The sequence below is a fragment of the Somniosus microcephalus genome, chromosome 9 (assembly GCF_052327205.1).
Source record: "Somniosus microcephalus isolate GS21.2 chromosome 9, FLI_Smic_1.0, whole genome shotgun sequence".
Lineage (NCBI taxonomy): Eukaryota > Metazoa > Chordata > Chondrichthyes > Squaliformes > Somniosidae > Somniosus > Somniosus microcephalus.
In genome coordinates, this window is record NC_140995.1 from 120,679,259 (window position 1) to 120,702,209 (window position 22,951).

Here is a 22,951-nt window from a genome sequence, read left to right on the forward strand (position 1 = left end):
TCTATTGAAGTAAACTGAACGTTACAATTTTTTTAAGCAAATGGATTAAAATATAAATCTTCACTAAATATGTTACAAATTATACTGGATTCCACAGAAAAATGAATAGCATGTTGCAGTTATAGATTTATCCTTCACTAATGTATGTTTGATTATTTTAATAACTTTTTCATATCGTTGCATTAATTAAACTATTTTGCTGCTTCAGACGCGGTATTCCAGATAATTCAATATTATTGATTGGCTGCCGGTTCAAAAAGCATTTTAAACATGTTATATTTTCCACCGCAACAGTTAAAGAAATACTCCATGATAAGGTTCTATGGGGGAGAAATTGGTCCTCGTCACGCCCGATTCCCCTCGAAAGTGATCCCAGGCTGCCTGCTTAAAGCAGAGATTATAACCCTTGAATATACTACTCAGGGGGTCTGACACCTGTTTTAGGACCGCAATACCTAATCGGCACAAACTGGCCAGAGCAAGCACTGCTTATGATTCCTTTAGTACTTACGGGTTTACAGTGTTCTAACCAGTGGTCCTTAAAGGGACCAGTGGAGGCCACAGAGAAAAAAGGTAAGTTTTTGTTATTTTACACACCTTAATGTGGAGCCAGAAGGAACAAGAGTTGCATCGGGATGCCGGATTGGCCGATATTATTTGGTGAGCCCAGAGGCCCAATTTCCAGCGGGCCTTGTGCCTTCACTTTCAGGTGCCCGGTGAAGGCCCTCTGCCAACTTCACAACAGCTTACAGCATGAGACAAATATCCTGGCCTCTGTTTGCTAATGCCTAATACCTCACAGCTCTGCTACATGGAGATGAGCAAAGGAGTTTCATTGCTGAGTGCCATTGTTTCATTACTGTAAAGCCTAAGCCTATGAATAATCAATAATTAATTAAGTCTACAAACAATATGTTAATTAAAGAGACAATGGATTTCCAGCAACTGAGATGCAGAATTCCAGAATGTTCTGAAATAAAACCAGAAAATGCTGGAAATACTCAGCAGGTCAGGCAGCATCTGTGGAGAGAGAAACAGAGTTAACATTTAAGGTTACTTACAGCTGCCCACAGACCTTTAATGAGCTTTTGCGTGGCAATTTACGGTAATTAGAGAGCCATTTCAGCATGGCGCCCTCTACAGGGGATCTGGGACCTGTGTGAGCAGGACAAGCAATGGCGTGTCTCTTCAACCAATCAGATTGAAAAATCTTCACAGAGGCACGCAGAATCTGAACCAGGAATTGTAAGTTAGAATATTTAATTCAGTGTAAAATCATGCACAGGAAGCAAAATAAAGAAAGATGGTATTAAGAGAGAGAGAGATAAGAAGGACAGAAGTAAATGAAAACATATTTATTTTAATTTTTAACATTTTTGAAATGTCCAACAATAATTAAAATCTGAAGGAATGAGACTCCACACTTGTAAAAGTAAAATTTTCAGTGCCAAAGAGGTTGTTTAGTAGTAATACTTATCACGGTGTTAAAAATTTGCTTACACTTGAATGGACAAGCCCTAACTTTTTCTGCTGTGTTTAGTGCGTATCTAATGGATAACTACCGCAAGTTCATTCCCATCATGTGTTTCAATGCCAAATCTCTTGGCGAGGTATGAGTGTAGTGAAGGTTGTGGAGGAGCAGGACAAATTGGTCAGCAACTTCCTGATTTCCGCGTTTAAATGCGCATGTGTGGACGCCAGGAGTTTCTGTCCGATTTACTCCATAATAACGGTGAGCGCTGATAATGTCACTGTTATTCTTACTGCAAAATCCAGGCCAATATATAAAACCAAAACCAAACGTAATTCAATTCACTTAACTCCCGCACCCCACCATCGAAGCCCAGCTTCAGGGAAATGAGTCTCAGCCCTCAGAGAGAAGCATCAAAGCTGCCTGATTCCCGTAATAAAACAGCGCATCTTACAGGCCTACATGAACTCTCCCTCCCTCCAGTTTGCGTTGTGCTCTCTCTCCCTCTCCCAGTCTGTGTTTCACTCTCACCCTCCTTCTCTTAATTTGTGTTTCTCTCTCCCTCCCTCTCCCAGTTTTTTGTTCCTCTCTCTCTCTGAATAGCTTGGAAGAGCAACAAGGCTCAGGCAACATAGTTTGGTTACAAGCTACGACAGCCTGGGTACTACGCATATGCGAATCGTACGCACAAGGACCGTTTCTCCTGAGTTGCCAACAGCAGCACTTGGGAAACCAATCCCCATTTTGTTAGACACCCGCCCAAAGTGGGAGGGTTGGAAACCCTGCAGGGTTGCTGGTTGCAAACAGGCTCAGAAAACTGCAAGAGGATATTGTAAAGCTAAAATAATGATGTTCTCCAAGTAAAGTGTAGTGATTTGAGAAATCACTATGGATATTAACTGTTTATTCTCTAGGTTACTCCTAAGCATAAAAAGGGCATAAGTTGAGGTCGGAGAGAAAGAAAGTTAAATGAAATCAGTTACTGTGCCGAAGCTATTAATCAAACTAAGTTGCTGTAGCAGTCAGGTAATTGTTTTCCAGTCAGTATTGAATGAGCAGTAAAATGTAGATGACTGAACATTTCATCCGAAAATGCTAAATGGAAGATCTTTCCATTTAAATAACTATTTAAGTACGCTATTTTCTTTAATTGGACACCAAATCAGGGTTTTTTATATTCTCATCACATTTCCCCACCAGTGTTTTGCCACCACCCCCACCTCCCCCACCCCCTCCTCTCCTGAGGAGTTATCTTCTTGCTGGGGGACAGTTCCACATACATTGGTTTCTTTCTGGTAGCTTGCTCGAAGGCTCACTATTCATGTGCGTGCCTATGCAGTGTGTGCCAGCAGTCTGTTCAGCAACGAAGGGTTCCAATTTGTATTTTTCAGTAATTTCACATAATTGTGTGTAGAACCAGATGCTGAATAAAACTGAGGAGAAACCACTTCTCTTTACAAAATCATTCGCACTGAATTTCCTTTCTATCTTCATCACTTATACTGTTATTAAGCTGTTTTTGTGCTAAAGAAGCTTGAAGGAACACCCGTTTAGCACATTTTGCTGCTTATGTGCCATTAATGCACTAGATGCAAGCTTCCTCAAACTGTTTGGTAGCTTTGATGATCTGCCTGTCCAAGCCCCTCAGGGCTCATCTGCAGAGGAGCACCACTCGCCTGGTGGCACTTTGCCTGGGACATTCCTGCTTCCATACCACGGCTGCACTCTGGGAAAGTTAGACCCATATAAAAGAGGTGCAACTGCTCCCCCAGTCACCTGATTTTATGCAAAAGTGAGGAGTTTCAGAGCTTTGAAGAGTCCCCAAGCTGCATAGATATTTTTGCAACATTGTTTTTCAAAGTTTTGCTCACTGAGACTTGCACTTGACCCTCCCCTCCTACCACAATGTCACAGTCTCACCCCATGCCTATATTTTTCACCCCTGCCCCCCCCCCCCCATGTATTCAGAACAACTCTGGAGAAGGTATGGAATTTCCCATGGGAACACCTCTCTATGCCATCCTTATGGTGGAGGAGGAGGAGAAACAGCAGCATGTGGAGGTGAGGAGAGGAAGGCAGCATGGCAGAAGACAGCATCTCACCAGCTACATCCCTCCATTGCATGTCTATAATCAGCGCAGGTCCTTCAAGCTCTGATTTTGAAGGGTGCGATTGTCCAATGTTGCCATGACACATTTGTGTGACCTTTGTCGCAAAGATCTTCAGCCTCATTCCACTGCTAGAACTGCTCAGTCTGTCGCAATGAAATTGAATAATGCCCTGAATGTTTTGACACCAGATCCTTTCAAGGTGCCACGGGGATCTGTGCAAAATCACCCAGGAGTCTGTCACTCCTGTCTTCCATCTCTACCAGGAGGGCTTGCAGGTCTTCCTGTTAAACACCCTTTTGTGAGGTGCTGCCCTGCCAAGGAGTCACGTGGTCACAGCTGGCCTGTGATGCTCAATGTTCTGGTTAGAGGCAATTCTGATAAAGATGGGAGATGTCCTGAGTGGACAAAATGCAAAGGGATCGAAGAGTGCTGTAATGAAGACCAGTCTTTACAGAGGCTGCGGCACCTCTTGTTTTTATTATTTATTCTCGCTGGCCAGGGCGGTAATCATTGCTCATCCTTACATGATAGTGGATCGGCTGCCTGTTATTTACCTGCCCGATTTTCCTGTCTAGCCAACTGAAGGAAAAAGGAAAATGGAGCGGGGTGTAAATTGAGAGACCAATTCGATACCAGCCATTATACACCCTACTGAAGTTGAAAGCTCTGCCCATGATCTTAAATGCTACAATGATGTACACTTCTATGTTATGGGAGAACGATTTCATCTATGCTCTATGTAGTGAAATCATAAACCCATTTAAGAAATTTTCACCGTACAGTTTTCTTGTCTTTATATTTTTAATTAATTCCTTTAGTTATCACAATTTCATTTTTAAAGGTGAAATAACAAACATGTTTTAGTCAATTACAAGCACACACTGTGGTAAAGTATTGTGACTATTTTACCTGATTTAACTGGGAAGTCTTGCCTGTCAAACACATGTAGCAGAAATCATAGGTGAGCTGCCCATGATCTTCTATCCATTCATTTCATGTTTAATGGATGGAAAACTGTCGGCACAATTCCCTGAAATGCATGGCCAGTGGGGGAGGCTCCATGCTGACAGAGTGCACTGGTAAACTCAGGTCTCTCGTGGATCAATATTTTCTGCATGTAATTGGCTAGTTGTCTTCATTTTAAAATCACCAGGGCAAGTCCACAGGAAAAAAAATCTTCCGTAGTGATTTCAAAGCAATTATAATAAAAATTGCTAAGATATTTCCTGGCATACATTTTGAACAATAGTTCAGCATCTTATAAACAAAAGTTTTCAGTTGGAGTGACCTCACCAGTGATAGGGAGTTATGGCAACTCCTTCACAGGTGTGAACAATCTATAATTCATGAATAACATAGACCTGGGAGTTATAACACAGTCTCTTACATAGTGAGAGAATGTCCAATCTTCACTATCACTGGTGAAATATTAAGCACCTCTTTAAATGAATGGTGCTGCAGTTGCTAACCGGTCATTAAGTGACTCGTTTCATTTTCAGATGTCTATCAGTCATATGAAAAGTGAGATAACCGAGGATATCTGTGGAATAAATTGTAAAGCCTCCCTTTACTTGGCCAAGTGGTGAACCGATTTCTCATTTCAAAAAAGACAGAAGAGAGATGATCCTGTATATTTCCCAGTGGCATGCCTTGCTTTATTTATCACTATATACCAGTCATTTTAGATGAACTGCTATCTTGGAAAAACATCCTTGATAATTAATTAGAAGGGAATATTAATATTTTTCCAAGTCATTAGAAAATATGGAACGTGCCAACAAAAAAAAATCAATTATTGAATCTTGTGCAGAGGCTCATTATAATATAACCAAATGAACAAAATTGTAATAAGTAGGGATATGGGATCAGCTAAATTGCACAACACAGTCGCATCCCACTAGAATATCCTAACATCAGACAAATCACAGGTAGCCAAACTGAATTAAATAATCTTTAAAAATAATCATTAAAAATATAAATAGCCGTCTTCTCTTTTTAAGCGGAGATGGAGAAAAGCAGAATTTATTTGACATGTAAGCTTAACAATTGCTTTTTGTGATATTAGCAGTTGAATATATAACACATTCATATGGCATTCCTCTGTCTGGTATTTGAGCACAGAAGTTAACCAGTTAATTTAAAAGTAGCAAATCTCCTGTCAGAGTATAGTGTCTCTTTCTTACTGTCTGTGTTGTTGCTTCAGTTTCTTTGGGGGTGATTTTGCCAGCTCTGGGGAGGCAGGTTTGGAGGTGGGACTGCCGGGAAAATGGCAGAATCTGGGGGAGGGTACCCATCCTGCCCCCAACCTGCCCCCTTGTTATCTTCCCAGGAGGTGGGTACCCGACCTGCACCGGGTCCCGTCTCCTGGAGGCAGGAAGGGGATTACAGCCACTTAATTGCCTGTTAACAGGAAGTTAACAGGCAGTTAAGAAGATTATCCCCATTTTTCCAACAGAGGTGCGGGCTTCCTGATGTTGAGAAACCCCGCCAGGGTCACCGAATTGAGCAGTGGGTCGGGGGGGTCGGAGGTGTAGGAATTATTTGCGGGGATGGGGTTATTGTCTCTGGCCAGTCAGAAGCCTCTGAGGTGCTCCAGAGCCCCGTGCGGTTTCTAAGCGCTCCCCTCTTCCTGGTTCTGACCGCTGGACTTATTCGGTAGCGATATAGACAGAAACGAGACTTGTGGTTGGGTGCAAAACAGACCAGTATTTATTGAAACAAAAAAAACCAACTTAAAATAGTGAATACAACACACCTGTGCTCAATACAGCACTTTTACTTAACACAGTACAGTTAATGTCCACTACAGCACTCTTTTGCTTAGTGCAACACTCCTTTACTTAAATACAGCACCTTTAATACAGTACACTCTTACTTAAATACAGCGCTTTTAACTAGTGCAGCACTTTACTTCTCACAGTACACTTAGTGTCCACTACAGCACTCTTTTGCTTAGTGCAACACTGTTACTTAACAGGGGAGGAGAAAACGGACACAATGAGGGAAAATTGACTAACATCACAATTTAACAAAATCCCCCTTAAATCCCATCCCTAAATACCTATCTAAGTTGCCTTGTGATGGGCCAGAAAAACTATGCTCACCAACGCCTGCTCCGTGCCCCTGTAGTCTTAGATTCTTCACCACCCTGAAATGGAGATACCCCAGTGTTTAAAAGTAACTGCTGGTATTCCACTCCCTTGGGTGGGCTCCTGAGTTGTAGATAGGGCATGGAGGCGAGGCAGCAGAGAGAGAGAGAGATGGCTTCCTGAGAAGCTATCTTATACCCCATTTGGAGCTGAAATCTTCCCGCCCAAATCCGGATGTATCTGGGCTATACAAAAGGGAATCGATCTGTCCCATTCATTGTGATGGGTTTTGGATGAATTACCCATTTCCCTTGTGATGGGTTTTTGAATGTATCCCCATTCATTCTGATGGGTTGAATAAAGCTGTCTCCGTTTGAAGAAAACATGTCTATTTCCTTAATTCCTGAGTAAACAGCCCTTGGATGTTAGTGTAAACAATCTGATTGTCCTGTGGTCATGCCCAACCACAATTGATTGGCAGTCTCAAGTGCTTAATCTCTTAAGTCAATGTTGTAAAGCGTTCGTGTAAACAAAGTTCCTTTGTTCATGCTGACAGTCTCAAGCACTTAATCTTTTGAGTCAACATTGTAGCAGTTTCCCAAACCGCATTTGATTGACGGTTTAAATACCTTATTATTCAGGGGCTGGTTTTTTTTAAAATCTTTTGTCAGCCATCTTTGATTTTCCTTTTCACAGCACACAGGCTGTGTTGTGTCTTCTGCCACGAGGTCGGACAGCCATCTTGATTATCCTTTTCACAGACACACAGGCTGCCTTTTCTTCTGCCACGAGGTCTGACGGCCATTTTGATCCCTGGATTTTTAAAGGTGTATTCTACCCAGGTATTCTTTAATCAAAAATAAATCTTCGGAGCTGTAGAAAATTTCGAAATTATTGCGAGATCCTACAGTCCCCCATCAGATACTAAAACTTGCTTGTAGTATCCTGTCCAAAGGTGAGCAATAATTTCTGACCCCCCACAAACAACCTTCCCTTATACTTAGCTAGATCTATCTTTGATCCCCCGACACCTCCATCTCCCCTACCCAGAGAGAATCGCAGTACACGGTAGGCATCTATCGACAGAAAAACAAGATTAGTTAAATAATCAATACACGGAGGGGGTCCAATGCCCCTGCACCACTTGCATTCACAATAATTCAAGCATGGAGGGGGTCCAATGCCCCTGCACCACTTGTGACATAGTTTTAACATGATACAACCTCTCCAATGGGATTATCACTGAGCCAACATATCTGTAAAAAATACACATGGAAGAAAACGAGCTTCCTCTCTTTTTTAAAATTAAAATGCAATTGCCTGACACTTTATTAGATGGCACTATTCTTCAGCCATAAATGTATTTCAAATTTTCACATTCTGCAAACACAACAATTCATAGGCATATGCAATTTATTCCATTAACTCCAAACAAGTAGTCCAATCTTATGGATAGGAACTAAATTCACGTGTTATTTTCCTTGGAGTTGGGACCAGTACATAATACAAAATATAAAATAATTAACAAGCTTTTGTAAACTCTCCATCTTAATCTGGATTTCCAAATAGCAGCTTAAATGTTGTGGGCATCTGCCTCCTGCAGACCCCTCCCATTGTGGGCTAGGGGTGCTCCTTCCTTGAGCATCCAAAAACATGCTGGTCCTCTGTACCTCCCGGAACTCTGAAAAAAACTTTAAAAAGAAAACATCTAGCCAGGCCCCCTGGCTCGGGGGAGTGTGATCAGGTCCCGCGACCTCGACTCACATAGACACTCTGGAACAGTTCCATACTTAAAACTTATACACTAATAATTACCACTACTGAAATGCAATATAAAAATTTTAAAATTAACACATTCTACCTTAATCCTCTATCCATGTTACTTGGACAAGGCTATACACAAGCGCCGCCCATCTCCGGGTGGCCAGCCTAATCCCTGTTTGGGCTGCCACAGGCTGCTCCCTGTGGTGTGGCTGGACTGATTCCAATTTCTAATCCCTCACAGCTTAGGGCTGCTGGTTGGGGACTTCTGCCTTTTAGCTTCTCCCTGACTCGGGCGACTGCCCTGTTCCATTGGAAAGCTGGTGACCATACTTTCTTAGGTTGGGGTACCCGAAGAGACCTCCTAGGGAGTGTCACTGGTGGGGCTACCCCGGCGAGCAGACCCTTAGCTCGGGTCACACTCCTTGCTGACTGGGGACCTCCTCCCTCAGGTCCCTCCCTTCCCAAACCTGGGCTGGGGACAGGCAATCCCTTGCCACTGGCTGCCGGTGGCTGAGAGCCTTCCCCTTCAGGTCTAAAACCTGGTTCAGGCTCCTCCCCAGAGTCCCACAAGAGAGGGGGAATCGCTCGGGCCAAGTGCGGGGGAGCTTCTCCTCTCATACACGTGACTGTGCCTGCGTGTGCAGTCTGTGTGTGCATACGCTGCAGGCTGGGGATTTCTAATCTCGGGTACAATCCCAGCTGCCTGTTCCCCTGCCACCTGCTCAAACAACCCGCATTGCTTAATATAACTGGCAGCCTGCCAGTAATTCTGTTCCAAATCCTTTTCCCTTACCAGAGCAGCCTTGAAGGTGGAGTCTTGGGCTTTGACCTGCTTTTTGGTACGGGGCCAAAGCTATCCCCTGTGTGCCTCCCTTGTCCCGGATTGTTGCTACCGGGCCTGCTCTACAGGGGTCCCAGAACTTTCCTTCCCTGCCCCCCTGCTTAAACAACTTACACTGGTCATGAATGGCTCCTCCCCTAACACAAGCCACAGCGCCTGCCTGTGCAGCCTGTGAGCTCGTACCCGCTGTGGGCTGAGGATTTCTATTCTCATGTTCCCTCCCAGCTGCCTGTTTCCCTGTGGGTCCCATTAAGCTAAATGGGACCTTGTTAGACCGGGGTGAATTGGTCAGGTCTTCTGAGTGGGCCACCGTGCTGGAGGCTCCAGTGTCCACAGAATATCTCCCCTGCACCATCTTCACCCCCATCTCAACATAGGGCCTGCTCCCCTCAGCATTTTCGTGGGGACACAGGTCCAGAGTTTCCACTGGCTCTAGTCATTGCTGGGAGAGAGGTGGGGCAGATGGGGTCAAAGCACCGGTGGTGGCTGCTACTCTCCCCTTGCCAGTCAGAAGAGACCGTAGGGACTGTAAAAATGATTCAATCGCTGCAGGAGGGATGTCTGGCCCTGCCTTATGGGCTGGGGCTGTGGGATCCTTTCCCTTGTTGTCCTTCCAGGGATTCTTACAGTCTTTTCTCCAGTGACCATCTTTCCCACACCCATAGCAATTTAGCCTAGCCTGGGAGGGACGGTTCCCCTCTTGGTGCCACTCTTTCTTACTCTGGCTCCTAGGTTTAACCTCATGGACCCTTCCCTTGGGTTGGGGCGTCTCGGTACCCCTCATGTTCCTGAAGGCTACAGTGAGCTGGCGGATCACCGCTTCTTCAGTGGTCTGGGGGTTTTGGGGGTCGAACCAAGCCACTACCTGGGCTTGGATCTGGGGTAGGCTGTTTGTCATGAGACAACGGAGCCAGTGAGTCAATTGGACTGGGTCCAGTGCTGCCCGCCCTGTCATTCCCGGGCAGGCGCTCTGGTAGACTGGCCACAGCCTGTCTGTGAACGCCTGCGGGGACTCCCCTGGGAGCTGCACCGTTCTTTCTACCCGGGCGAACGGGCTACCATCATTGAGTCCCATGGCCTCCAATACCTCATTCTTGAGACCCTCATAATCCCTCTGCACCCTTTTGCACTCACCAGATAGGCCTGGAGGAGATCACCTGCCAGGGAAAACAGCAGCATTTTTGCTTGCTCTGCGTCATCGCAGTCATTTACACAAGCTGCTTGCTCTATCTCCCTGAAGTGCAGAGAGGGGTCTCCCTTTTTAGTGAGCTTGGGGATGTGGCTAACCATGTCCCTGAGCTGGGGGGTGCCATACGGCACCACAAACTGATTCTGGATGGCCCCGGGGTCATCTTCATCAACGGGCAGACCGTACCTCTGTTGTCGGAGGGGGTACACTGGTCCTGGTCCCGGCCTATCTAGCGGGACCTGCTGTGCTTCCTCTACCACCTCATCCTCCACCCCACTTTGCTGCCAGAGCTCCTGAAAGCTCGGAGCCATGGGTGGCGGTCGTGGGACCTCTGATTCCCTGACGAGCCTTTTCCTGGGTGTTGCCAGTAGGATGGTTTTACTTGGGTTGCCGGTAAAATCCGACTGACCTGCCTTCAGGCTGATCAGACATATCATCCCCTTTGCCCTTTTTAAAGCCATATTCAAGCTTTCTATCTCTTCCCTACAGGGGCCATGATCTGCTTGCTCGAACCCTTGCTCGCAGGCCAGCTTATATGCTGCCTTTACCTCCCTAACCTTTTCCTCCTGCTCTTTTATCTCTTGTATGAGGCGGGCATTCTCCTCCCACACCCTCATCTCATTGCTCTTGGCCTCTGCAACTAGGCACTTCAGGTACTCTGACTCATGCCTCGTGTGGCTTTTGCCCTCACTAAACTGGACCACCAGGCGCTCTCTCTTGGCCTGGTATTCTTCAACCTCCCTTTCCCTATACCAACTCTCTGCTCTAGATTCCCTAAGCCTGCGGGTAAATTCCCCAAGCCTGCGGGCACCTAACCACAAACAAACCAGTGGGATAAAAAGAAAACCAATAACTGCTGCTCTCTCCAGACCCAAACCACCGTCTGCTACATCGCACACCGTTGCTGACGGTCCTGCCGCAGTCGCCATTTGTAGGAATTATTTGTGGGGATGGGGTTATTGTCTCTGGCCAGTCAGAAGCCTCTGAGTTGCTCCAGAGCCCCATGCAGTTTCGAAGCGCTCCCCTCTTCCTGGTTCTGACCGCTGGACTTATTTGGTAGCGATGTAGACAGAAAGGAGACTCGTGGTTGGGTGCAAAACAGACCAGTATTTATTGAAACAAAAAGACCCAACTTAAAATAATGAATACAACACACCTGTGCTCGATACAGCACTTTTACTTAACACAGTACACTTAATGTCCACTACAGCACTTTTTTGCTTTGTGCAACACTCCTTTACTTAAATACAGCGCCTTTAATACAGTACACTCTTACTTAAATACAGTACTTTTAACCAGTGCAGCACTTTACTTCTCACAGTGCACTTCATGTCCATTACAGCACTCTTTTGCTTAGTGCAACACTCTTTTACTTAAATACAGCACTTTTAATACAGTACACTCTTACTTAAATACAGCACTTTTAACTAGTGCAGCACTTTACTTCTCACAGTACACTTAGTGTCCACTACAGCACTCTTTTGCTTCGTGCCACACTGTTACTTAACAGGGGAGGAGAAAATGGACACAACGAGGGAAAATTGACTAAAATCACAATTTAACAAAATCCCCCTTAATTCCCTCCCCTAAATACCTATCTAAGTTGCCTTGTGATGAGCCAGAAAAACTATGCTCACCAGTGAAATGCTTGCTCCATGCCCCTGCAGTCTTAGATTCTTCACCACCCTGAAATGGAGATACCCCAGTGTTTAAAAGTAACTGCTGGTATTCCACTCCCTTGGGTGGGCTCCTGAGTTGTAGATAGGGCACGGAGGTGAGGCTGCAGAGAGAGAGAGAGATGGCTTCCTGAGAAACTATCTTATACCCCATTTGGAGCCGAAATCTTCCCGCCCAAATCCGGGTGTATCTGGGCTATACAAAAGGGAATCGATCTGTCCCATTCATTGTGATGGGTTTTGGATGAATTACCCATTTCCCTTGTGATGGGTTTTGAATGTATCCCCAGTCATTGTGATGGGTTGAATAAAGCTGTCTGCGTTTGAAGAAAACATGTCTATTTCCTTAATTGCTGAGTAAACAGCCCTTGGATGTTAGTCTAAACAACCTGATTGTCCTATGGTCACGGCCAACTGCAATTGATTGGCAGTCTCAAGTGCTTAATCTCTTAAGTCAATATTGTAAAGCGTTCGTGTAAACAAAGCTCCTTTGTTCATGCTGACAGTCTCAAGCACTTAGGGCTAGATTTTCAGTCGCTTGCGCCAGCAGTTAGCGCCTTAAGAGAAGTGATTTCCGGGCGCTATGCATGTAGCGCCCGGGCGCAGCGCAGTTTGCGCCCCGCCGCAAATTAAGTTGCCCGTTAGCGCCGGCGCAAAGTTTAGCGCCCGCCCGGATGCGCGCGCAGAAAATGACGTCACATCCTCGTGCAACGCCCTTTGGCCGCCCCGATTGCAAACTTCAGTCGGACCACCCCATTGTGCGGCGGGCGGCCGGAGCGTTTGGAAAAAGGAACGCAACACAACCAGCGCGGGCCCCGGGGGGCGCTAATTGAAGGGAACGTCCTCTCCAGTATAAAGGCCAGCCTTTTTTCAGCAAACAGTCTTGTGCAACGCATTTCTGGAGACACAACAAGGAGGATAGCTAACTGGTTTCAAGCAGCAAGAGCCAGGTATTTTTGGACTCAGGCCATAGCGCTGCAAGTGGCCATTTGGACATTAGACTGTTTGCCAGGATTTGATGGTGGCTGCATGGGGTGCCAACGCGGAGCTGCAGCGCCATGTCCGTAGGGCTCGCAGACGCATTGTGAGAGGGGCAGCCCTGGCTAGAGGCAGAGGGGGCTACAGGCATCGGCCACGTAGGCCTTACCCAGTCAGGCTATACCGCCAGCAGCCCCCCAACTAAACATGAGTGCCGCGCGATGTGTTAGAAGGCTCCGATTCCGAAAGGAGGTGATTGCAGAGATCTGCCACCTGCTTCGCCGAGATCTGCGGCCAAAGCTCAGGTGCAGGACGTCTCTGTCGGTGGAAGTGAAGGTGACGGTGGCATTGAACTTCTATGCCACCGGCTCCTTCCAATACGCTGCTGGGGACATAGCAAACATCTCCCAGTATGGCGTGCATCGCTGCATCTGCCATGTGACCGAAGCACTGTTCAGAAGGAGAAGCCAATTCATCTCCTTCCCCATGGCCCTCGAGAGCCAGCATCAGCGTGCATTGGGATTTGCCAGACTCGGGGAATTCCCCTTAGTGCAGGGCGCCATTGACTGTACGCATGTGGCTTTGCGGGCCCCTCTGGAGCATGGCGAGCAGTATCGCAACAGGAAGGGCTACTGTGCAGCTGGTATGTGACCACAAGCAGCGCATCATGGCAGTCAATGCCAGCTTCCCAGGCAGCAGCCACAATGCCTTTATCCTGCGGCAGAGTACTGTGCATGACATGTTCCAGGCACAGCCTCCCCCAAGAGGATGGCTCATCTGGGACAAAGGCTATCCTTTGTGCACCTGGCTCATGACCCCGCTCCGCGCGCCCACGACCGCTGCTGAAGAGGCCTACAATGAGAGCCATCAAACCACCCGCAACATCATTGAGCTAACTATTGGGGTCCTCAAGCAGTGGTTCCGCTGCCTTGATCGCTCCGGAGGAGCTCTCCAGTATTCGCCGGACCGGGTCTCCCAATTTGTGGTGGTTTGCTGCATGCTACACAACCTGGCTATTCTGATGTTGGACCAGCACCTCAGGAGGAGGAGCAGGAGGAGCATGAGGAGGAGGAGGAGGAGGAGCAGGAGTACGTTCCCAGGAGGGAGCGACCAGGGCCAAGGGCCGCACAACGCCACCTTATTACACGGTACCTCTAAGCCCCCTGTCAGGGAATGGCCAGGGGCCATGAGGGAAGATGAATGCAGCCCTCAGCCGGCGAAGCCAACAAACACTAAGAAGAACAACCATGGAGACTTCATGAATAAAGATAATTTTTTATTGCACAAAAATGAAAAGCCCTTCCCACATGAATCCCCAAAAACAATAAACGGGCCCCACAAAAAGCCCAACAAACAACTCACTCCCACAAACTGGGGAGGAGTCACTCCACCTTTCTTCAAACCGGGCCTCAACATCGGCCTAACGCAAAAAATAAGCCCTCCAAAAGCACAACCATGGGCAAAATAAAGATGGCCACCACCATATTAAAGGAAAGCTGCCCACACCCTCTACTGAGTGGCCCACGAGGGCGAGACCTTGGCCAGCCTTTTGCCTCCCCTGCCCGGCCTGCTGCTCCTTCGCAAGCTCTGCCCAGTGGCTGCTGCGAGGCTGGGGCAAGACGCCTGAGGCTCAGATGCCCTTCCGCCAGATGCCGCTGGGGGGCGGCCTACACGGCGTTTGGGCCTCGAGGGGCCGTCTGCTGAGTGGCGCACCATCAGCTGCAGCCGCTTGCCCTTGACGCCCCAGTGGGGGAATGGCGGCGACGGATGGCGCAATGTGGGCCAGCTGGCATCTGGGATGCGCTGGCTGGTGCTGTGGCGCGGTGGCACTCGGCCGGGCCCGCACTGCAGGATCCGCAGCAATCAGCCGAGGGGCGGCTTGCTGGGATGGTCCAGCGCGGCGGCTGCCCTGGCGATGCCTGCCTGAGACAGCGCGTGTGGCAGCAGTGAGTGCCCCTGTGGTCCTGGTGTGCGTGCGCATCACATCCGCCAGGGTCTTGATGGCATCAGTCAGCATGCGGCCACTCGCGGCAGTTGCTGCCCCGAACTCACGCACACTGGTCGCCAGCGACTCGATGGCCTCAGGCATGCGCCCCACCACGCTCATGAGCTCCGTGTGGCGCCGGTCCGAGTCGTCGGCCATCTGATCGAGCTTCCGCACCTCCTCCCTTCGGACTGGAGTCGCGACTCTCCCACTGGGGAGGAGGGGGCCGAACTAGGGGACCCTTGCCGCGTTGGTGACGGCGAGTGTGCCGAGCAGCAGCACTCCCCTCTGATCCTTCCCCCCTTTGGGGGGAAGGCCGCGGGCCACGCGCACGGCTCCTGGGTGGCTGGACGCCACTGGTCCCAGAAACTGCATTGCCCTGCGACAGTTCCTCCAGGCACTCGTCCAGTGAGGAGGTGCCAAGCATTTCCTCCTCTCCTGCGGGACGTGACTGTTCCCCCGAAGGTCCGGCTTGCTCCTCCTCCTCCTGGTCGGAGGTGCTGTCACTGGCAGCTTCAGGGTCCTGGTCGTCACCAGCTGAAAGCAGGAATGCACAAGAGTAGCTTCAGAGTGAGGAGACGGCGTCAGCGAGGGAGTTAGGACTGGTGGGATTCAGCGCATTGGTGGGACAGTGGCAAAGGAGGTAGCTCGGATGGGCCAGTGCGACGCGAGAGGGCCAAAAGGCGAGGTCCTTACCATTGCCGGGCAGTGGAGGGTCGGATACACCGCACGCTGTGGGGACAATCACACGGGCTCCCATGAGCACATACACGCGCTCCTCCAGCCGAGTGAGCTTCTGCAGCTTGGCGCGGCCACCCCTGGCATGGGCCTGGTGATTAAACGCTACTTTAGCCTGCAAGAGAAAGGACGGGCTGTAAGTGCGCAGTGAAGCATTGATGTAGTGTGCACTGCCTCCCATGATGGAATAGGTTGGACAGAGTGAAGCCCTGATGTAGAGTGCACTGCCTCCCATGGTGGAATAGCTTGGACAGAGTGAAGCCCTGATGTACTGTGCACTGCCTCCCATGGTGGAATAGCTTGGCCAAAGTGTAGAGTGCCGAATGGCCATTTGATGCTCATGACTGTCCCAATGCTGCTGGCTGAGGGCTGGCCAATAGGACTTTCAGCTCCCTTTGCCCATCATGTCAGGTGTACATGCAAGAATGAGGAGGAGACTGGAAAGGCAACTCACCTTCACAATCCTGGTCAGATCGTTGTATTTTTTACGACATTGTTTGTGGGTCCTGGGGGCATCGCCGGTGAACGTCACCCTCTGGGCGATCTGCTTCCAGGCTTTGGTGTAGTCATGGTGGGTTGGATTCCTCCCACTCTCTGGAAACAAGATCTTGCACCTCACCTCCAGAGCTGTGACCATTATGTCCAGATCACTCTCTGAGAAGCGCAGGGCATGCTGACGGGCCTTCTCTGGTGTTGCCATGACTCCCTGGGGCTTAGCAGCAGTGTTGAGGCCTCTTTGCAAGGCTGCAGTGTGCAGGGCATGGCAGCAGACCAATTCGTCCCTTCCCCCTTTAACAGCTGGTCGGCACCACGGGGTCTGCTGTCAGTGCAAAAATGACCGCACCCGCGCTGCGCCCCGCCTGGGCGCTATCCCTCTGGACCGCCGGCTTAGCGCCTAAAGGTAGGAGTCGAACGCCTCTTTTAGCGCTCCACCACTCTCTTAGGGCGAAGCCACTGAATTTCCGGCAACGGGGCGCTACTTTGGGGCGGGCGCTAACTTCGGGCGGGCGCTAAGGTTAGCGCCCCAAAACTGTCTATACTGAAAATCTAGCCCTTAATCTTTTGAGTCAACATTGTAGCAGTTTCCCAAACCGCATTTGATTGACGGTTTAAATACCTTATTACGTCAGGGGCTGGGTTTTTTTTAAATCCTTTGTCAGCCATCTTTGATTTTCCTTTTCACAGCACACAGGCTGTGTTGTGTCTTCTGCCACGAGGTTGGACAGTCATCTTTGATTATCCTTTTCACAGACACACAGGCTGCCTTTTCTTCTGCCACGAGGTCTGACGGCCATTTTTGATTCCTGGATTTTTAAAGGTGTATTCTACCCAGGTATTCTTTAATCAAAATAAATCTTCGGAGCTGTAGAAAATTTCAAAATTATTGTGAAATCCTACAGAGGGGTCCAAAAGTGCACTGTGGAGGTGAGTGATGGGTGCAAGTGTGGAGAGGTAAGTATGTGAGGTGAGTGAAAAGTGATAGAAAATTTTTACTTACCTTTGTTTCTTCCTGCAGGCTTCAACCGTCGGGGAACCGGAGACTCCGGCATCTCTGCGGTAGAGATGACAGAATGGCTGCTGCATTCTCCGATGCAACAGCCATCTGATTTCTGCTCAGCAGATAGGTTTGATGAGTCTTGAATACAAGGACTCATGAAACAACAGAGAATGTCAGTGTTTGACAGCTTCACAGAGCTGTCAAACGATGACAATTCATCTGTCAAAAGTTTTTGACAGATGAAACGTCATACGCTGATGTTCTCTGTAACCGGCTTCCCCAGGGCGGGCTTAACAAGGTCAATCAAGGGAAAATAGCATGGGTTGGCCACAAGTCGATGGAGGCAGGACTACAACCTGACAAGCAGCAGTCCCGCCTCCAATGCACCCCCATTGGCAAAATCACCCCCTCGAGTCTCTCATCCAGTCTTTCTCTCTGGCTTTCTGTTCTTTTTCTGCGTTTCTGTGTATGATCTTCTGTTTTTGTCCCTGTTGTCTATTGCTGTCATGTGTTATTCTTTTCTTCTGGACAGGAGAAAGTGGGTGAGTTGTGGATCTGGTTAGGGCTTCAGCGTGGATGTTCAGTAATGGGGAGCGGCAGGAATGAGGTAGGGCATAGGGTATCTCTAATATGCTGTAATCCTTTATACCAAACTGTCACTGGCATCAAGTCTCACTCCTTAAATCACTATATGCCAGCTTGCCTCATGATCTGCTGTTCTGCCCCTCACCCTTCGGTCTTGTGTTCCATATCACAATTTCTGCCCTCTGTGTTTCATTTCCTCCCACCTTGATGCTTTTTCTTGTTCTGTTCCCAACCCATTGCTTTGACCTGATCCTTTTGCTGGCATCACCTTCTGTACACTTTCCCATTTGTACTGTGTTGTCGGATGTGTACCAGGTTTGTGGAGGAAGCAGGGATGCTTGTTTTGATTGAGTTCATTCCATGCATTAATCATTCTTTGTGCAAAGAAAAACTTCTTGATATCAGTCTGAAATTCCTCTTATACTAGTTTGAACCTGTGTCTTCTTGTTCTACTCTCAGAATTTTCATATCATATTCAATCTTGTATACCTCTTCAAGATCACATATAAAGGTTTCTTTCAAAGCTGAGGAACTCATATATTTCTCTAGTCTTTCCTCAAAACTGAAACCTCCAATTCTGAGGATCATGATTGTGGCTCTTCTTTCTACCTCGAGTGTCTCCCTTGTATCTCTGTGACCAGAACTGGACACAGTACTCAAGATGCAGTCTGACCAGATCACCATATAGTTTGATCATAACTTCCTCCGATTTGTATTCCACCATTTGGCTATATAGGTCAACATTTTATTGGCTTTGTTAATTGCTACTCACATTGGCTGGTTATTTTTAACACTGTCCACCAACTCTTAGGTCTTCCCTCACCTCACCATGCGGCTCTCCACTCAGTACTTCCCGTCACCCTGACATAACTCATCTAAACATTATTCTTTGTTTCTTCCCTTAAGCCAATTTCTTATTCATATCTAAGAACTTTATCAAATGCTTTCTGGAAGTCTAAGTACACAGGGTAAAGGGTACGGAGGGGGAGGAATTTCTGAAATGTGTTCAGGAGAATTTCCTTGACCAATATGTTCTTGGCCCAACTAGGAAGGATGCATTGCTGGATCTGGTGCTGGGGAATGAGATGGGCCATGTCGACCAAGTGTCTGTGGGAGAACAATTGGGTACGAGTGATCATCGTATCATAAGATTTAGATTAGCAATGGAGAGGAGCAAGGAACAATCTAGAGTATAACTTCTAAACTGGAATAGGGCCAACTTCAATGGGATGCGAAAGGATCTAGCCAGGGTAAAATGGAACCAAGGACAGACAGGAAAAACTGTAATGGAACAATGGGTGATCTTTAAGGAGGAGATGGTCCAAGTACAGGCTAGGTACATTCCAACAAGAGGGTAGGGTAAGGGAACCAAACCAAGGGCTCCTTGGATGACGAGGGAGATAGAGAAGATGATGAAACCAAAAAAGAGGGTGTATGACGCATGTCCGGTGAATTCTTCAAGGGAGAACCAGACCAAATACAATAAGTTGAGAGGGGAAGTGAAGATGAAAATAAGATTGGCAAAGAGAGAATATGAGAGTAGAATGGCGGTTAACATAAAAGGGAACCCAAAAATCTTCTACCAGCATGTAAGCAGTAAGCGGGTAGTAAGAGGCGGGGTAGGACCTATTAGAGACAAAGAAGGTGATATATGTTTAGAGGCGCAGGGCAAGGCTAGAATACTCAATGAGTACTTTGTATCGGTGTTTACTAAGGAGGTGGATGCTGACAGAATATCGGTAGAAGTGGAAAAGGTAGAAGCAATGGAAGGGGTGAAAATTGATAGACAGGATGTACTAGAAAGGCTGGGTATGCTTAGCGTGGACAAGTTGCCTGGTCCAGACAGCTTGCATCTTAGGTTACTAAGGGAATTGGGGGAGAAAATAGCGGAAGGGCTTGCCATAATTTTCCAATCTTCCTTAGATGCGGAGGTGCCTGAGAATTGGAAAGTGGCAAATGTGACGCCATTGTTCAAGAAAGGGTATAAGGACAATCCTAGTAACTACAGGCCTGTCAGTTTAACATTAGTGGTGGGTAAAGTTTTAGAAACAATAATCAAGGAAGAAATTAACGGGCACTTGGAGAGGTTTAAGCTAATTAAGGAGAGCCAACATGGATTTGTAAAAGGCAGATCGTGTTTGACTAATCTAATTGAATTTTTTGATGAAGTAACAGAGAGGATTGATAAAGGGAATGCAATGGATGTTGTCTACATGGATTTTCGGAAGGCAATTGACAAAGTACCACACAGAATGCTGGTTAACAAAACTGAGGCTCATGGAATAGATGGGTCAGTGGCAGCTTGGATAAGGAATTGGCTTAAGGACAGAAAACAGCGAGTTGTGGTAAATGGCTGTTTTTCAGACTGGAGGATGGTAGACAGTGATGTTTCCCAAGGGTCAGTGCTCGGGCCACTGCTTTTTTTGATATATATATAAATGATCTGGATATTGGAATACAGAGTAGAATTTCTAAATTTGCTGATGACACCAAACTTGGGGGTGTGGCAAACAGTGATACCAATTGACTGCAACAGGACATAGAAAGGCTAGCAGAATGGGCAGACAAGTGGCAGATGGAATTTAATACAGAGAAGTGTGAGGTGATGCATTTCGGCACAAAGAACAGGGAGAGGCAATATACACTTAATGGCACAGTTTGAAAGAGTGTGCAGGGACAGAGGGACCTGGGAGTTAATGTGCATAGGTCCCTGAAGGTGAGAGGACATATTGAGAGAGTGGTTAGCAAAGCATATGGGATCTTGGGCTTCATAAATAGAGTTATTGAGTACAAAAGTAGAGAAGTTATGCTGAACCTTTATAAAGCGCTGGTTAGGCCACAACTGGAGTATTGCGTCCAGTTCTGGTAACACATTTTAGGAAGGATGTGAAGGCCCTTGAGAGAGTGCAGAGGAGAGTTACCAGAATGGTTCCGGGGATGGGGGATCTTAGCTACAAGGACAGGTTGTTTTCATTAGAGCAAAGGAGGTTGAGGGGTGATTTGATAGAGGTGTACAAGATTATGATGGGTTTGGATAGGCTAGACAGGGAAAGGCTGTTCACACTAGTTGATGGTACAAGGACTAGGGGACACAGATTTAAGGTTTTGGGCTAGGGATACAGGGGGGACGTGAGGAATAACTTTTTTATGCAGCGAGTGGTGAGGACCTGGAACTCGCTGCTGACAGAAGTAGTGGAAGCGGAGACACTTGTTTTCAAGGGGAGACTAGATAGGCACTTGAGGGAAATAAACTTGCAGGGCTACGGGGATAGAGCGGGGGAATGGGACAGCCTGGATTGCTCTACAGAGTGCCGGCATGAACTCGATGGGCCAAATGGCCTCCTTCTGTGCCGTATGCTTCTATGACTCTATGTTATAGGACTTACCACAGTCCACTTGGGATATCACATCTTCAAAGAAATAAAGGAACTTGGTCAAGCAGCTTGACCGCTGTTAATTCAGTTATTATTGTACAGATAATCTTCATGTTTACACCATATTCCATTATTTTATATGGGACTGAAACAAGATTGACAGGTCTGTAGTTGTCCAAGTCTAATTTGTTGTCCTTTTTAAACGTAGGACCTCAGTGGCCAGTTTTGAATCTACTGTTACCTCCCAGTATCCAGTGACTGCCTCATAATGATTACTAATGTCTTACAAATCTTCTTCCTTGTCTCCTCTAACGCTCTGGGATAAATACCATCATCCCTGAAGATTTCTTTCAGCTCTTTTAGCCTGGCCAGAACTTTCATATCATTTACGATAGCAAAATACTGCGGATGCTGGAAATCTGAAATAACAACAGAAAATGCTGGAAAAACTCAGCAGGCCAGGCAACATCCGTGGAGAGAGAAACAGAGTCAATGTTTCAGGTCGAAACCCTTCTACTGAACGGTTCTGTAGAAGGGTTTCGACCCGAAACGTTGACTGTTTCTCTCTCCACGGATGTTGCCTGGCCTGCTGAGTTTTTCCAGCGTTTCCTGTTGTTATTTCATATCATTTATATCAGTGATTAATTTTGCCTGGAATAACTCAGTTTGAGAGGGCATATTGCTCATGTCTTCCCTTGTGAATACTTGGAGGAGGTAATCATTCAGAAGGCTTGTGCTCTTCCTCTGTTTTGAGCCTATTTTATGGTTTTTATCTCTTTTCTGACTGGCCTCTTACTGTAGAAATACTGAAAGAATTTTCACTGTTACATTTAGTGTCTGCAGTTATGCTTTTTTATAGGTCTCTCTTTGCTTATCTGATTACCATTGTAACATCTTTCTGTGTGTTCTTATATTCAGCCCTGTGGAGCCCTCCCATTTCTTTCTGCAGGATTTGTAGAGGTCACTTTTTTCTCTTTATTTTGCTTTTGACTTGTTCAGCACGGTGGCATAGTGGTTAGCACTGTTGCCTCACAGCGCCAGGGACCCGGGTTCGAATCCGGCCTCAGGCGACTGTCTGTGTGGAGTTTGCACATTCTCCCCGTGTTTGCGTGGGTTTGCTCTGGTTTCCTCCCACAGTCCAAAGATGTGCGAGTTAGGTTGATTGGCTATGATAAATTGACCCTTAGTGTTAGGGGGATTAAATACGTGGGGTTACGGGGATCGGGTGGGATATGTGTCGGTGCAGGCTCGATGGGCCAAAATGGCCTCTATCTGCACTGTGGGGTTTCTGTGATTCTGTGATTATTCCATTTAGGCTCCCATGCATTTAATCTGAGCATGCTCGTGTTAGGTATATACTAATCTTGCAGGCTCAGCATTTTGCCATTAAGTGTTCCACTTATTCTCTACCGAAGTGTTGATGAATAGGCTTAAGTTGTTAACTTAAGCAATTCATTTGTTCAAGTTGTTCCCTTATTTCTTTGATATTAATCCTTTTAAAGTTGTATACCTGGATCCTGGTTTTTGATATTTCTAACCAGATCATGTTGAATTTAACCATTCTTTGGTTGTTGTCTCCCATTTATTTGTACTTTGCCTGGGCCACTTGCTTATTTTTTATTGGCAGCTGCTGCCAGAATCCTGAACGTGCAG